This window comes from Canis lupus, chromosome 8 (assembly GCF_003254725.2).
Source record: "Canis lupus dingo isolate Sandy chromosome 8, ASM325472v2, whole genome shotgun sequence".
Lineage (NCBI taxonomy): Eukaryota > Metazoa > Chordata > Mammalia > Carnivora > Canidae > Canis > Canis lupus.
Window position 1 is genome coordinate 55,652,280 of NC_064250.1, and position 17,900 is coordinate 55,670,179.

Here is a 17,900-nt window from a genome sequence, read left to right on the forward strand (position 1 = left end):
GAGTTATAGACAGAGCTGTTAAATGTCCTTATTCTAATCTAATTTCACAATACCTAATTATGGTAGCTCACCCTTTTCAGCTAAAGTGTCTTAGGACTAGGGGACCATTACTCATTTTTTCATTCATATGTACATGCATTCAACAAACATTTATTGGGACCTCTTTGGAACCAGACATGAAGATCTATGGGATACAATCCCCATCTTCAACAATATTCATATCTAGAAGATACAGATTCAAAGGTAATTAACTATAAACCAATGTATTAAATATTAATTTAGGGCCCACATTTTGTACATTTATCTACTTTCATAAATAAATATAATAATTTACCTTATGCAATAATAGTAATGTTCTGTAAGTGAAAATATATTCCTATCCACTCTATATATTGTAACTTAGGAAGGCTGCATGAAAGGAATAATTTTTTTTAAGTTTTTTTCAAGAATGAGAACAGTTCCAAGTTAAAGAAAATGGATAAACAAAATAAATATTGCCAGTTCTTTACCTATGAATCTTATTTTTTTATGATCTTGATGTTTTTTATTTTTCCACTTAGAATGATTTTTTTTTTTTGGAAATAATCAATTAACTGATTTGACATAATGCATTTTGTTCTCTTAATTTTAAGTCATTTTTGGCGGGCAGCTCCGGTGGCCCAGCGGTTTAGCGCCACCTGCAGCCCAGAGCATGATCCTGGAGACCAGGATCGGATCCCATTTCCGGCTTCCTGCATGGAGCCTGCTTCTTTCTCTGCCTGTGTCTCTGCCTCTCTCTCTCTCTCTCTTTGTGCCTCTCATGAATAAATAAATAAATAAATAAATAAATAAATAAATAAATAATCTTAAAAAAATAAAAGTCATTTTTGGCACAAATACCATTAAACAGTGGAATGCCCTTAAGGAAGGAGAGGAAATGTTTATAAAATTGACTATGTAAGTTTTACTAAAGATTCAGTTTTCCTTCTTCATGAGTAATGTCAAGAAATAGAGTCTTAGTTAAGACTCAAGAAAATAAAAGCTATAAGCTTTTAATTGGATTTTTTTTATATTCCATTCTTAAAACAAAAGAGTGAGTTTTATGGTATTTGCTCTGATTCATTCAATTCAGTCATCAACTGAAGTACTAATGAAGAATTATGCTCATAAAACACTAATGTTAGCAGGTCACTCTTGCTTGGAAGTCTCCGTAGACTTTGTGTTGTAGGCATAAAGAAAGAGAAAAAGAAGAGATTATTAATATTGACCATGAGATCCTATAAGGTCTGGCTTCTGCAATATGTGTCTTTTGCATTCTGAATTCCCACTATATTTTTGGTTCTGTGAAAATTAATAAAAGGAAATCACTTTTAAAATAGAATCAGGAGGCTGACAGGGGGAGCTCTCATGTCCTACCACTCATTTTCAATTGCGGTTTAAACCCAACCAGAAGAGAGGGAATTTGCCACAAGGATGCTACTTTACTGCTGGCAGGAGGAGAAAAGGCCCTAACCTCCCCTACTCCTAACAGCCCAGCCAGTGAGAGACTGTTACAACTCAGCCAATGAAAAACTATTATACTTTGAAATCACCATTTATTCCAATGGACTTTTTGTTATAACACTTTCCAATGCCCTCCTTTTCCTATAAAAGGCAATTCTTCTCTCTTTCTCTCTCTCTTTTTTTCCCCCTGTGGACTTGCCTGTGATTCAGCTTTAGCTTGCTTATCACAGATTGCAATTCTCCCCTATTCCTTAATAAACCCATTTTTGCTAGTAAAAGAACTGCAATTTTATTTTCCAAGGTTAACAGTTCCTTGAAAACATCATGTTCTTTGTCACGTTTGGAACAAGTGATTGCCTTTGAGTGGTTGCATTACTCACAAAACTAACTCTTAATACCTAACTGTGCTCCACTTTCCACATCTGTAGAATAGAAATAATTACTTATCTCAGAAGGTTATGAAGATTTCTGTTTATAAAGGAAGAACACTTAGAACTGCACCTAGTTCATGCTAAATGTTCAAGAAATCGTGGCTATCAGTATCTACATTCATTTTTCTCAGTTTGAATGTCAATGTTCCCTAAAAATATTCTTTGGGTAGATGTGCCTGGGTGGCTCAGTTGGTTGGTAGCTCAGTTGGTTGAGCATCAGACTCTTGATTTCAGCTCAGATCATGATATCTGGGTCATGAGATCGAACCTCATATTGGGCTCCATGTTTAGCTGGGAGTCTGCTTGAGATTCTCTCTCTTGTGCTTTTCTTCTGCCTCTTCCCTTGCTCATGCTCCCCCCTCCCTGAAATAAATAAATAAAATCTTTAAAAAATGATCTCTGAATATCCCTAAGTGAAAATACACCACTTTATCATGATTTTCCAAGTTGGTACACTTAAAATGGCTTGTTTTATATAAGTCTTAGACTCAGATACATGAAGAGGAACTGTGGTCCTTTCATTTATCACCAATGCATAGAAATATGTGCTTATAAGTAATTCTTGACTATCTCAATGAATACCTGAGATAATAAAAGAGATAATGTGTTTTTCACTCCTACATTATTAAAATGTATTTCATTTGTATTTGGGTTCAATTAGACATTTAGTTAATTTGGTCGAAGCTCAGTTTTATAGACAGACTAGATCATTTCATTCCATAAATAACTTCAGCATCCAAACTTTGGGGAAAAACCCCCAGAATGTTCTTACTCTTTAAATTTTAATAATTTCTTCTTATGATGCGCTTATATGATAATATACTTATATCATACTGATACTACCTTTAGTTTAAGCTATCATGGATTTATTGTATATACTTGGAATAAAACTGAAAATACCTCTAAAAGAAGTTTTTCATAAGAAGGACTAGAATTAATATTGATAATATAAAACTACTAGAAAAGTGTTAAAGGGAAATTAAGACAATATTTTTTCATATTTTGTAGTTTCTACTAATTATTTACCTTTATAAAGTATTTTAGATTCTTAAAATAAAACTGAAAATACAGATAAAAGTTATGTTCAAGAAAGAAGAGATGAAATACACCTGGAATATGGCAATAAGGGAAGTTATTTTTTAATATAATCTTTCTCCTTTAAATAAGACTAGATTATGACTATAACTATAATTATGATAATGGAAATACAATGTGGAAATCTTAGGAGAAGACATTTACTTGTGTAATATAAGTGTAAAGTTCAAGCACACACACATATACAGACACATATACACACAATGCATTCAATTTAAGATGTCTGATAGTATAAAAGTTTGCATTATGACCCACATACAGGGCTTAGGAACATTCCAGGATCTCTAAAATTTCATATCTTATAAAATGATAGAAGCAGCTAGATTTAAGCTACGTTCTGGATTAGACATTATAAGAATGATAATCAACCAAATGATAAAACTAGTGTCTTTTGTTTGAAGAATACACCATTAATAGCAATTGGCAAGTGGTTTCCATGTTCATGTGATTTACATCAAATGTGCCAACACCTGAGTCAATAAGTAAACACCTCATAACTCCAGCTATTTCAGGTCTCTGCCTATCTGCTTGCATGAATAACATTAGAATAGGTCTATTTTTGGGATGCCTGGGTAGCTGAGCAGTTGAGCATTTGCCTTTGGCTCAGGGAGTGATCCTGGGGCCCCGGGATCCAGCCCCACATCAGGTTCTTTGCATGGAGCCTGCTTCTCCTCCCTCTTTCTACATCTCTGCCTCTCTCTGTGTGTCTCTCATGAATAAATAAAATATTTTAAAAAAAAATAATATGTTTATTTCACAACCATTGAGCAGTTTTCTCTGGGTTGTTGACATTTTTCAATTTCTTTCCCCCACCCAAGAAAACATTGGCTATATTGACTTTGCTTCTTTTTTTTTCAAGTTATTTTGGAATGAATTCATTAAGAGTCTAAGTTGTTTTTATTTATTTGTCATAATTATATGCTCTAAAATAAACAGATGCTAACATGCTAACATAAAATGTTTGAGTGAAATTGCAAAGTTATAAGAAGAAAAACAGGCAATCAGATAAAATGTAGTTCCTAGTCTTGATCATCGAGGAGAAACAAAGTGAAGATATGATAAATGCAGGTGTTTTTATTCCTATGATTATGCATTGAAAAAAATGTTGAATCCAGATGGTATTTTTCAAAATGATTAGAGAGTTAGTAATTTTTAAGTAATATGAATACTCTTTTTAAATTAAAAAAACTAAACTTAAGGCTTTTGAAACTAAAATTAGAAAATACAGCATGTAAATATATAGGAAATCATAATGTGGAAGAACTACATTTACATTTAGCCCAATGCTATGCCTAGACATTAAAATGTGTAGGGAGGAGAGATAAAATAAAAGTAGAAATATAAGGCTACTAATATGTATTAAAGATAAACTTAATCTTAAGAAATTGTATATGTGTTCTTTTATTCAGTGCAGAGAATGACTAGGTTAAATCTGAAAGTAAGTAAAATCTTTCTTTCTTATCATCCCACCCACACCCTTTAATCCTTCTTGAGCATCTGTTGATAGCTCATCTACTGACATATCCTTGTGCTTTTAAGTTGTCACCAAACTGTCCTATGTTGTGAGGTGTTTGAATTTCTTCTCTAGATCTATTATTCCCTTAGCATCCATGTCTTGATTTAATGACATTAAGCTAATTAGATGAAATAATCCCCAGATAAGAATTTGGAGAATAGTATATTATCTTTTTAATTGAGCAAAGTATCTTTCTTAAATGGAGGTTAACTTTTCAAACACTTTCATGGCATGGATAATGCAGAATTAATACAGATTAAGCAAATATTTACTGGACACTTGGGAAGTCAAAGATGAAGAGGTATGATTGTCGTGTTCATAGAGAACAAATTTTCTTTGGACCTTTAATAATGGATAGAATATCAACAGGAAAATCATTCAAGGTAGAAAAACCATGGTAAATGGAAGTCTGGGACAAGAACATTTAAGACATCTAACAGAAGCATAATTAATTTGATATCAATAGAACATAGTTTACCTAGGACAAGTTCTGTTGGATGATGAGAAAGATGAGTCTTTTTAGGATGGCTAACGCTAGAACTCATGTCAATTTAACAATTATTTATTAAACTCTGGGAAATTTAAAGATGAAGACACACAGTTTTAATGTTCATGGAGGAATTTCTAAGATGGCAGTAATTGCTGGGTAATCATCAAACTCCTTTTCTTTTTGAACTTAGAGACAGACTACATTAGTCAGATTCAGTGCAAGAAATTGGCTGGATTCCAACTGAGGGTATGTAAGTAGAAAAGATATTCAGTGTTTCCAAGACATAAATACAACACAACACTCCACATAGGATCCTTGAGGATTTTCCACTTTTGTGGTGACTTGGAGGCCATGGAATGAAGATGGCAGGGCCAAAAAATGAAAACAGCTTGTGTCCCCAGTCACTTCTTGAAATAAATCTGATTTATAAATGGAAAAAATGGTATTGTTTTAAGTCACTGATATTTTGAGTGCTTTTCTGCTCATCAGTTAACAGTCTAAATCTATATAATACAGCAACACATTACCATTTATTGTCATTTGAAAGATTATGTAAATAATTCAAGGTGAGAAATTAAGCATACAGTATAGAGTTAAACTAATGCTAGATTTAGAACTGATGGAGAGGACAAAAGAGTCAAAGAGAAGAATAAAAGTCTGATCAAATGAATTTCCTGGAAACTTAGGAAATTTAGTATCCATGACAACTGATATATAGGCTTCTAGCTGTAACTTATGATTTTATATTAAACAGATCTATAATCAATAACCATTTGCCATTTGACTTCTGCAGAATGATCAAAGATGGGTTTGATGGGCATTAAGGAGGGCACATGATGAGATGAGCACTGGGTGTTATACTATATATTGGCAAATTGAATTTAAAAAAAAAAAAAAAAAGATGAGTTTGGAAACATTCTACCCATCAAATGGTCTCAAGCTGGAAACTTTACTTAATTTACAGATTTAGCTTATGAGTTAGGTATGTATTTCATTATCTTATGAGATACTGTGGCCAATAAACATTGGCTGAGGCAGGTGTTTAAGGTAAAAGCTTTGAGGAGTACACTTATCATGATGAAAAAAATTAAAAAGTGAAGGCTTTTAGGAATGAGAATACCCATCCTTTGCATTTGTAAAGGATGTCAGAGTTCTAAGAACCTTTTCATATATTTCATTTAAACCTTCCTAAATATAGTGTGTCCTAATTTTCTGTTATGTAACGACCCTTCCCAAAACTTAATGTCTTAAAGCAAAAAAAAAAAACAAAAAAAAACAAAAAAAAACAAAAAAACAAAACAAAACAAAACAAAAAACAATCATTTACTGAGCTCACAAATTTAGAACCTGGGGAGTGCTCAATGGAAACAGTCAAGTCAGCTTCATGAGCCACCAACTGGAGTTGCTAGAAAGACTTCAGAAGCTGGAATCATGGGAAAGACAATTCTTCTGATGTAGCACAGTTGAATGCTGGATGATGGCCAACTACTTAGCTGAATGAGGCTGTCAGCTGGAATATCTCCATAAGTTTTTCTACATGGATATTTGGCTTTCTCATAGAGTGGTGGTGAGAGGATCCAAGAGGAAGAAAATAAGTTGAGACATTCAGGTGGAAGCTCTATTGTTTTTGCTGTCCTGGCCTCAAGTCACATGCCATCTCCTCTGCTTTTACTATGTCCACATCGTCTCAAAAGCCCACCCAGACTCAAGAGGTGAGGACAAAGAGTGTACTCCTTGAGAGAATGGCAAGGCTCTGGAGGAATTTGTGGGATAAGAAGTGTTATTACAGCCGTTTTTGCAAACTATCATCTGCAAGTAAGACATTATCATTCTCATTTTTAAATGAACAAAGTGAGGCTTAGATTATATAAGTGATTAACTGAAGGTCACATGGAAATAGAAAAACTGAAACTTAAGTAGAGTCTCTTTATTCTCAGGAAATCCTGTTTACATTGTTATGCCTCATTGCAATGGCAGTTGCATCTTTATAAACATCTAGAATAAAATATGTTGCTAGTGCATTAGTAGTATATCATATTAGCTAAAAAGTGATATTAAATAAATAAGCAATTAAAACTGTGTAAAATAAAATTCAGTGAGGAATTAAAGAATTCTACATGTAGTTATAATCCATAATTATTTTACAGTCAGATTTCATGCATCATCTTATGGAAATCATATTGTATAATTAACTATACAATTGAATTTGCATTAGAGTAAAATATATTATTACAATTTCTGTGAATATTTTATTTTAGATTTCTAAATTTGAATTTTTTTTCAAATCAGTGGAGCATTTAAGACATTCCAATGAAAATTTACAACCTGACTCCCAAAATTGACTTGACTCCTCCAGCATTTTCTTCAGAGGTGAATGAGTCTACCATCCATCTGGTGGACTAGATATACATCCTAAAGATTGCTAAACTTCCCAATACTTCTCATTCTTCCTTCAGTGATCAAAAGTAAATGTGTCTTCAATGTGTATTTGGTATATTTTATCTGTATTCTTTTTGTCTCCTGTCAGAGCCTTTTTCTTCTTATTGCATTCTGCAAACTACTGCCAATGTATCAGACACTAATATGACCCTTCTATTTTAAAAAGTATCACAAAGAAAATGAAGGCCTAAGCACGTGGAGTTGTAAAGTAATAATAATTATATCACCAGCACCATAACAATGACAGCATCATGAGTCTTACATCAAGCATTGAAAGGATGAACTACCTACCTGCCTTGTAATCCTTATTCCAAATTTGGTTAATGTTACTCCAGTTTTATAGAAATGGATATTTATTGAGGATTACTAACTTGCCCAAGGTAATCCAGGCTCAAAGTAAATCTGAATTTCTAAGTTCAGATTTTGCCATTCCCACTCCTGCATGTTTAAGCAACAATAAATCTCTTTCTATCCTTAAGAGCCATGTTTTTCACATATTGTTTTTTTTTCAAATGCCAGGTGGAGCATTCAATGGAAAACTCTCATTATTTTCAATAACTAGATATAATAGATATTCTTTTCCCAAAATAAAAGATAATTATTAAAATTGTTTCTAATATGAGTTATACTCTTTAATGATTTATTTGATGTCTAGTACTCCTATAAAGATTGAAGGTATTTATTTAATGCCCTATGACATAAAGGTTATTACTATCTTTGTGTGAAAACTGAGGGACAAGCCTGACTTGCCCAAAGTCACAACACTATATCACTTGGAATTAGTGATGATTCCAACATATTTTTCTAACTTACTTGATTTTTGTTAGCGTTTATGAGCTATTCTATGTGAAAAAGTATATCAGAGTGCTTGATATATAACAGACATATCATAAATGTTTATTTATTTTTTATGCTATATTTTGTAGATAGATGAAGATAGTCAGTGCTAGATAGATAAATGATAGATGATAGATTCTCCACTAAATCACAAGTCTTATACCATCTGCAGGATTTTTTCTACTTTTGTTCCAATATCTATATATAACATTTTAGTTCAAAATCTGAAACATAGGATTTTTTTCTTCCAGAAGTGTTTGTTGAAATAGATGTCTCTTTTTACCTTAAAGCAGTTTTAGCTTTCCTCAAAAATTTGAAAAGAAACAATATTTTCTTGATCTGTATATATCTTATTCAAAATTATGAGTATGTATAAGAGTTTTTTCAAGAAACTTTAATCAAGTACTGATTATTACATTATTTTAATGAGCTACAATGAAATAAATATGTAAATTTGTAATAGCTATCAGAATGTCATGCATAGTATTTCTACAAAAGGCTAATTTCATTGAGTAAATATATGCAGCACTGAAATAAAAGAAACCCTTTACGATAGTTTCTGAGTGCCCGATAGCTCATTACAACCCGATAGTGGTTGTAATGATTGAAATTTTCAGGGTCAGTAGGCAAATGTTTTTTAGATTTAGGACAAGGGCATTGGAAGGCATTGTGTATTCTTGCAGTATATGATGAATGGGAGCAGGTATCAAGACATCCTTATGTGAGAGATTTATGTTACAAAATCCTCAGATAATGTCAAGAGCTGCTTTGAGACTGTTCTTTTCTTCCCACTCACACTACCAAGTGAGGAAAAAAAAAATACTGTTCTACCTCATGCTCCCTAATATAACTAACTTTAGAAGCATTTTTCTATTTTAAATTATTTAAGAGTTTTTTGCCTTTTTTTTTTTTTTTTTCCATTTCACACACAGAGGAACACAGCAACCATTTTCTACAATGTTTCCTTTAGTGCAATTTCAAAGCTTAAGGCCTTGCAGAAAGGAGAGCTGAATCTGCCAGCATAAATTCAGGTCCCCCACCCCCACCACACACACTCTTATTCCAGTACAAATTCTATTGCTGGCAATACATACATCCTTTGAAGTGTAGAGATTTAATTTATGCACCAGGTGTTCCTTTATTCAAATTATACCTAGGTAACTATATTTTTGGCTGTAGTCATGAATCTGCTTACCAAAGATCATGGCAGAGACCTTTCCTACAGGACCCCATACAACCCTGTTCTTGACTTATAATTATGTGTTTTACATTTTAAAAACAAAACTCAAAGGTGTTTTTACTTTCATTTTTCTTACCAGACTATAAACATTCATGAGAAGAAGGACATTTCAAATTAATTTATTGGTGTATTGCCAGTACTACGTATTCTCCTTTCATAATATTTGGTGATTAAAATGTTATTGATAAAGGCTTCCAGGGATGCCTGGGTGGCTCAGCGGTTTAGTGCCTGCCTTCGGCCCAGGGCGTGATCCTGGAGACCCAGGATGGAGTCCCACGTCGGGCTCCCTGCATTGAGCCTGCTTCTCCCTGTGTCTGTGTCTTTTCCTCTCTTTGTCTCTCATGAATAAATAAAATCTTAAGAAAAAAAATTAAAAATAAAAGGCTTCCACACAGTAAAAAAAATTAATCAACAAAACTAAAAGACAGCCTACTAAATGTGAGGATATATTTGCAAATGACATATTGATAAAAGCTTAGTATCCAAAATATATAAAGAACTTATTCAACTCAACACCTCAAAAATAAATAATCCAATTAAGAATGAGCACAAGAAAAAAATTTTTTTTTAAATTAAAAGAAAAAAAAGAATGAGCACAAGACATGAATAGACATTTCTCCAAAGAGGACATGCAGATGGCCAACAAACACTTGAAAAAAATGCTCAACATCACTTATCATCAGAGAAATGCAAATCAAAACCACAATGAAATATCATCTGACACCTGTCAGAATGGCTAAAATAAAATAAAATTAAAAAACCCACAAACACACATGAAATAAGTGTTGGTGAGGATGTCAATAAAAAAACCCTGTGTACTGTTGGTGGGAATGCAAACTGGTACACCCTCCCTGGAAAATATTATGGAGGTTCCTCAAAAATTAGAACACCCTATGATCCAGTATTCACACTGTGGGCTATTTACCCCCAAAATACAAAAATACCAAGTCAAAGGGATACATGTACCCTTTGTTTATTGCAGTATTATTTACAATAGTTAGGTATAGAAGAGCCAAAGTGTCTATTGACAGATGAATGGATAAAAGGATGACAAGTGAGTAGATAAAGATTTATATATATACAAGATGGAATTTTTTTTAATTTTTTAATTTATTTATGATAGAGAGAGAGAGAGAGAGAGAGAGAGGCAAAGACACAGGCAGAGGGAGAAGCAGGCTCCATGCACCAGGAGCCCGACATGGGACTAGATCCCGGGTCTCCAGGATCGCGCCCTGGGCAAAGGCAGGCGCCAGCGCTGCGCCACCCAGGGATCCCTACAAGATGGAATATTATTCACCCAATAAAAAGAATGAAATCTTGTCATTTGCAACAACATGGATGGAGCTAGAGGGTATAATTGCTAAGTGAAATAAATCAGTTGGACAAAGACAAATACCATATGATTTCACTCATATGTGGAATTTAAGAAACAAAGCGAATGAAAAAAGAGAGAGAAAGAGACCAAGAAACAGACTTGTAGCTAGAGAGAACAAGCTAATGGTTACAGGGTGAGTGGGGTGGGTAAAAGAGGTGACGGGGACTAGAGAGAACAAACTAATGGTTATGGGATGGGGTAAAATAGGTGACTGGGATTAAAAAGTACAGTTAGTGTGATGAGCACTGAATAATGTATATAATTGTTGAATCAGTATATTATACATCTGAAACATATAACACTTAATGATTGATATGTTTTTTTCTAGTTCCATACATACAGATATCCTTTTCTTCTTGGTAAGCTAAATTTCAGGAAGTGGTTATTTCTAGAGGCAGCATAGTGTGTAGTAGGTGAGATCATGAATTCTGGATCCACATTGCCTGGATTCATATCTCATCTCTACCTTGGGCAACTTATTCATTGGCTCATGGCCTCAGTTTCTCATCAATAAAATAGGGTTTTTGTAAGTAAAAAGTGAGTCAAAAATACCTGCAATACATACAATTTTGTCTTATAAGTAGAACGTGATGGATAAATGCTTCCTGTTATAGTTGTGTTTCAGGTTATCACTGAAGGAGTTGGGTTATCTACAGTCCCAGATTCTCTTGGAAAAAAAGAAAAATAGAAATTTTATCCTAAAGGCATTGATATTGTGGAAAATGGCAAAATTAACTTGATTGCACAACAAAAAGACACCTGTTACCTCAGAGAAAATCAATATACTAAATGTCCTAATGGGAATTTTACATCTAAAACCAAAAGATCTTTTTTAAAATTCCCCTGGCTATTCGGGGTCTTTTCTGATTCCACACAAATCTTAAAATAATTTGTTCTAACTCTCTGAAGAAAGTCCATGGTATTTTGATAGGGATTGCATTAAACGTGTAAATTGTCCTGGGTTACATTGACATTTTCAAATATTAATTCTGCCAATCCATGAGCATGGAATATTTTTCCATCTCTTTGTGTCTTCCTCAATTTCTTTCAGAAGTGTTCTACTAGTTTTTAGGGCTATAGATCCTTTACCTCTTTGGTGAGGTTTATTCCTAGGTATCTTATGCTTTTGGGTGCAATTGTAAATGGGATTGACTCCTTAATTTCTCTTTCTTCAGTCTCATTGATAGTGTATGGAAATGCCACTGACTTCTGGGCATTGATTTTGTATCCTGCCAAGCTACCAAATTGCTGTATGAGTTCTAGCAATCTTGGGGTGGAGGCTTTTGGGTTTTCTATGTAGAGTATCATGTCATCGGCGAAGAGGGAGAGTTTGACTTCTTCTTTGCCAATTTGAATGCCTTTAATGTCTTTTTGTTGTCTGATTGCTGAGGCTAGGACTTCCAGTACTATGTTGAACAGCAGTGGTGAGAGTGGACATCCCTGTCTTGTTCCTGATCTTAGGGGAAAGGCTCCCAGTGCTTCCCCATTGAGAATGATATTTGCTGTGGGCTTTTTGTAGATGGCTTTTAAGATGTCGAGGAATGTTCCCTCCACCCCTACACTCTGAAGAGTTTTGATCAGGAATGGCTGCTGTATTTGGTCAAATACTTTCTCTGCATCTAATGAGAGGATCATATGGTTCTTTGTTTTTCTCTTCCTGATATGATGAATCACATTGATTGTTTTACAAGTGTTGAACCAGCCTTTTGTCCCCGGGGATAAATCCTACTTGGTTGTGGTGAATAATTTTCTTTATGTGCTGTTGGATCCTATTGGCTAGTATCTTGTTGAGAATTTTTGCATCCATGTTCATCAGGGATATTGGTCTATAATTCTCCTTTTTGGTGGGATCTTTGTCTGGTTTTGGAATTAAGGTGATGCTGGCCTCATAGAATGAATTTGGAAGTACTCCATCTCTTTCTATCTTTCCAAACAGCTTTCATAGAATAGGTATGATTTCTTCTTTAAACGTTTGATAGAATTCCCCTGGGAAGCCATCTGGCCCTGGACTCTTGTGTCTTGGGAGGTTTTTGATGACTGCTTCAATTTCCTCCCTGGTTATTGGCCTGTTCAGGTTTTCTCTTTCTTCCTGTTCCAGTTTTGGTAGTTTGTGGCTTTCCAGGAATGCGTCCATTTCTTCTAGATTGCCTAATTTATTGGCGTATAGCTGTTCATAATATGTTTTAAAATCGTTTGTATTTCCTTGGTGTTGGTAGTGATCTCTCCTTTCTCATTCATGATTTTGTTAATTTGAGTCTTCTCTCTCTTCTTTTTAATAAGGCTGGCTAATGGTTTATCTATCTTATTAATTCTTTCAAAGAACCAACTCCTGGTTCTGTTGATCTGTTCCACAGTTCTTCTGGTCTTCTGGTCTCGATTTCGTTGAGTTCTGCTCGATTCTTTATTAACTCTCATCTTCTGATCTATCTGCTGTTTTTTCTCTAGCTCCTTTATGTGTAAGGTTAGCTTTTGTATTTGAGTTCTTTCCAGTTTTTGAATGGATGCTTGTATTGCGATGTATTTCCCCCTTAGGACTGCTTTTGCTGCATCCCAAAGATTTTGAACAGTTGTATCTTCATTCTCATTAGTTTCCATGAATCTTTTTAATTCTTCCTTAATTTCCTGGTTGACCCTTTCATCTTTTAGCAGGATGGTCCTTAACCTCCACGTGTTTGAGGTCCTTCCAAACTTCTTGTTGTGATTTAGTTCTAATTTCAAGGCATTATGGTCTGAGAATATGCAGGGGACAATCCCAATCTTTTGGTATCGGTTCAGACCCGATTTGTGACCCAGTATGTGGTCTATTCTGGAGAAAGTTCCATGTGCACTTGAGAAGAATGTGTATTCAGTTGAGTTTGGATGTAAAGTTCTGTAGATATCTGTGGAATCCATCTGGTCCAGTGTATCATTTAAAGCTCTCGTTTCTTTGGAGATGTTGTGCTTAGAAGACCTATCGAGTATAGAAAGAGCTAGATTGAAGTCACCAAGTATAAGCATATCTGGGGGCATCACAATGCCAGATTTCAGGATGTACTACAAAGCTGTGGTCATCAAGACGGTGTGGTACTGGTACAAAAACAGACTCATAGATCAATGGAACAGAATAGAGAACCCAGAAGTGGACCCTGAACTTTATGGTCAACTAATATTCGATAAAGGAGGAAAGACTACCCATTGGAAGAAAGACAGTCTCTTCAATAAATGGTGCTGGGAAAACTGGACATCCACATGCAGAAGAATGAAACTAGACCACTCTCTTTCACCATACACAAAGATAAACTCAAAATGGATGAAAGATCTAAATGTGAGACAAGATTCCATCAAAATCCTAGAGAAGAATACAGGCAACACCCTTTTTGAACTCAGCCACAGTAACTTCTTGCAAGATACATCCACGAAGGCAAAAGAAACAAAAGCAAAAATGAACTATTGGGACTTCATCAAGATAAGAAGCTTTTGCACAGCAAAGGATACAGTCAACAAAACTCAAAGACAACCTACAGAATGGGAGAAGATATTTGCAAATGACGTATCTGATAAAGGGCTAGTTTCCAAGATCTATAAAGAACTTATTAAACTCAACAGCAAAGAAACAAACAATCCAATCATGAAATGGGCAAAAGACATGAAGAGAAATCTCACAGAGGAAGACATAGACATGGCCATCATGCGCATGAGAAAATGCTCTGCATCACTTGCCATCAGGGAAATACAAATCAAAACCACACTGAGATACCACCTCACACCAGTGAGAATGGGGCAAATTAACAAGGCAGGAAACCACAAATGTTGGAGAGGATGCGGAGAAAAGGGAACCCTCTTACACTGTTGGTGGGAATGTGAACTGGTGCAGCCACTCTGGAAAACTGTGTGGAGGTTCCTCAAAGAGTTAAAAATAGACCTGCCCTACGACCCAGCAATTGCAGTGTTGGGGATTTACCCCAAAGATACAGATGCAATGAAACGCAGGGACACCTGCACCACGATGTTTATAGCAGCAATGGCCACAATAGCCAAGCTGTGGAAGGAGCCTCGGTGTCCATCTAAAGATGAATGGAAAAAAAAAAAAAAAAAAAAAAAAAAATAAAGATGAATGGATAAAAAAGATGTGGTTTATGTATACAATGGAATATTACTCAGCCATTAGAAATGACAAATACCCACCATTTGCTTCAACGTGGATGGAACTGGAGGGTATTATGCTGAGTGAAGTAAGTCAATGGGAGAAGGACAAACATTATATGCTCTCATTCACTTGGGGAATATAAATAATAGTGAAAGGGAATATAAGGGAAGGGAGAAGAAATGTGTGGGAAATATCAGAAAGGGAGACAACGTAAAGACTGCTAACTCTGGGAAACGAACTAGGGGTGGTAGAAAGGGAGGAGGGCGGGGGGTGGGAGTGAATGGGTGACGGGCACTGGGGGTTATTCTGTATGTTGGTAAATTCAACGCCAATAAAAAATAAATTAAAAAAATAAAATAAAACCAAAAGATTAACTAGCTGCCTTAAAGAAAAAATAGGGAACTCTCTTGGGGTTAGTTGTCTCTCTTAATGCTAAGAAAATTGACTAGAAGAAACAAATCTGAAATACTAATGCAAATATTAATAGTGAGAAACATGAAGATTTTACATTTTTGAATTTGTGAAATAACTGCCCATTTAGAGCCATAGTAGAAGTTAAAACTTAACAAGTACTGGCATATGATAAATTTGAATGATTTTTAGTGAATGAAAAATTATACTTGTTCGTGAAGTTTAAAAGTGAAAGAAAAAAAAAAACAACCCAAAACTTTTAGCCCTGTTACTTCATTCAGGAAAGAAATTTGAGAAGTATGGTGAAAGGTCTGAAATTAGGATACAACATTAAGTGCTTTCCTGACAACTTTGAGCACCTAGGCCAAACCACAATTCTCAGCTCTCACCAGATATGACCCTCACTCTGGAGGAAACACTCCCCTCTCTGCTTGTTCCCTTCAGTTCAGAACTGAACCTAACTTCCTTGCCAGCCTTGAAGAATTATCCAAACGAACTAATCACATCCTCTGATGGGAATGTGGAGTCACCCAACCCCTTGTTCCTGCACAAGAGCCTGCTTTCCATAGCCCCTGCACACGTATTCTGTTCCCAAGTGCAACATCTCATGGCCCTGCATAGTGTGCCATGCTCTTCTCCCCCAGACTATGAGCCTATGTGCCTAATTAACTGCTGTCAGACTCATCTTCTCAGTGTCTGGTGTCTTGTGTTCAGCCATCTTCAGAACCCTAGAGTGGGACTTAATGCCTCACTAATGCACAAAAAGGATGGGGACTAAACAGGAGAATGATTTGTCATTTTTTATTAACTCCTTTAATGTCATTATTATATGATGAAAACTGGAAATGCCCTCTTATTCCATAATCTTCTTTACTCATTAATCAGTGAGGATTTATTTCCCCAGATTTTCACTCTTTCCAAATAATGTTACCAAAAAATGAAGAAATAAGCATCCTTATGCATTCTATTAGTTTTCTCTTGCTGCCTATCAAATTCTCACAAATGTAGTTCCTTGAAACTGCATGCAGAATTCTGTAGGTCAGCAGACATTGCATTATTGGGTTTTCTGTTCAGGGTCTCACCAGGCTGAAATCAACACGTTGGCTAGATTGGATTCGTATTTGATGATCAGCATCCTTCTAGGTAGCTGTTTTTTTGTAGAGTTTATTTCTGGAGTACCAAGGTCCTTGTTTATAAGCAGATTGTTGGCTGGGGAACCACTCTCACGTAGAGACCTCCTCTAATTCCTTGCCATCCAACCCTTTGTCCCCTCAGCAACTTACAGCATTAACACTTGCTTTCTTCCAGCTCCCCAAGGCATATCGCTCAAACTTTATTTTCTGCCATCATCCTAGAAAAACCTCTCTGCTTTTAAGGGCTCACATGATGAAGTTAGGCCCACCTAGAATTATTTTCCACCGTAAGGTCAACTATGATAGGGTCCTCCAGAATATATATAAAATTTATTATAAGGTATTGGCTCATTTATTATAAATATTTATTTATTTATTTATTTATTTATTTATTTATTTATTTATTATAAGGTATTGGCTCACATGATTATATTTATTTATAATAAGGTATTGGCTCATGTGATTATTTATATAAATATTTATTTATTTAATCATTTATTATTAGGTATTGGCTTATACATTAATTAATTAATTAATTATAAGGTATCAGTTCACGTGATTATAAGCTTCCTGAGCTTATTCTGTTCATGACCAAAAGAGGATATTGACATTTGCCCTGACTTTTGTCAGAGTTATTTTGAAGTTCAAATGTGCTAAGTTCTAAAAAACATTTTGTATTGCGTTAAACACCCTGTAAAGATAATACTACTTATCTGAAATATCACTTATTTAATGGTTACTCTAAGTTATATTCTACTGTCAGCTCTTCAAAAGAATAATTGCATTTCATCTTCACACTATATTTATTGTAGTCATTTTATATGTAAGGAAACTGGGGCTCAGATGCAACCAAAATTTAAAACTAAACGCACTCCAGAGGCCACAACACTAATCAAGTTTTATTTTGCTGTATGTAAAGGTTTTATTTGATTTGAGTTTTCTTATTTTTTTCATGTTTTCTTCATTTCTCATTCACATTCTTTTCAGATCACACCTCAATCCTGAATTTTGCCTTTTATCTTTTAATCATTCATCACTATTTTTTTTCTATCTGAAATTTTGCTTCAGTTAGCATCAAACTGTTTTCCCCTTGATGATACTTTCTGTTTTGGTGTGATGCCTTTTCTTCCTGCTGTCCTATGCTTATCTGCAAGAAAAAAAAAATAATGAAAACTATGCCCTTCTGTTTATACATTTTTCTTTTTCATTGATGGCAATTAGCATCAATGTCATTTTATTATGAGGAAAAATAAAGCAGAAAACACATTTAATGTTTTAAAACCCCAATTTTTAACAAGCAAAGTCTTTCATAGACTGTGGGACAC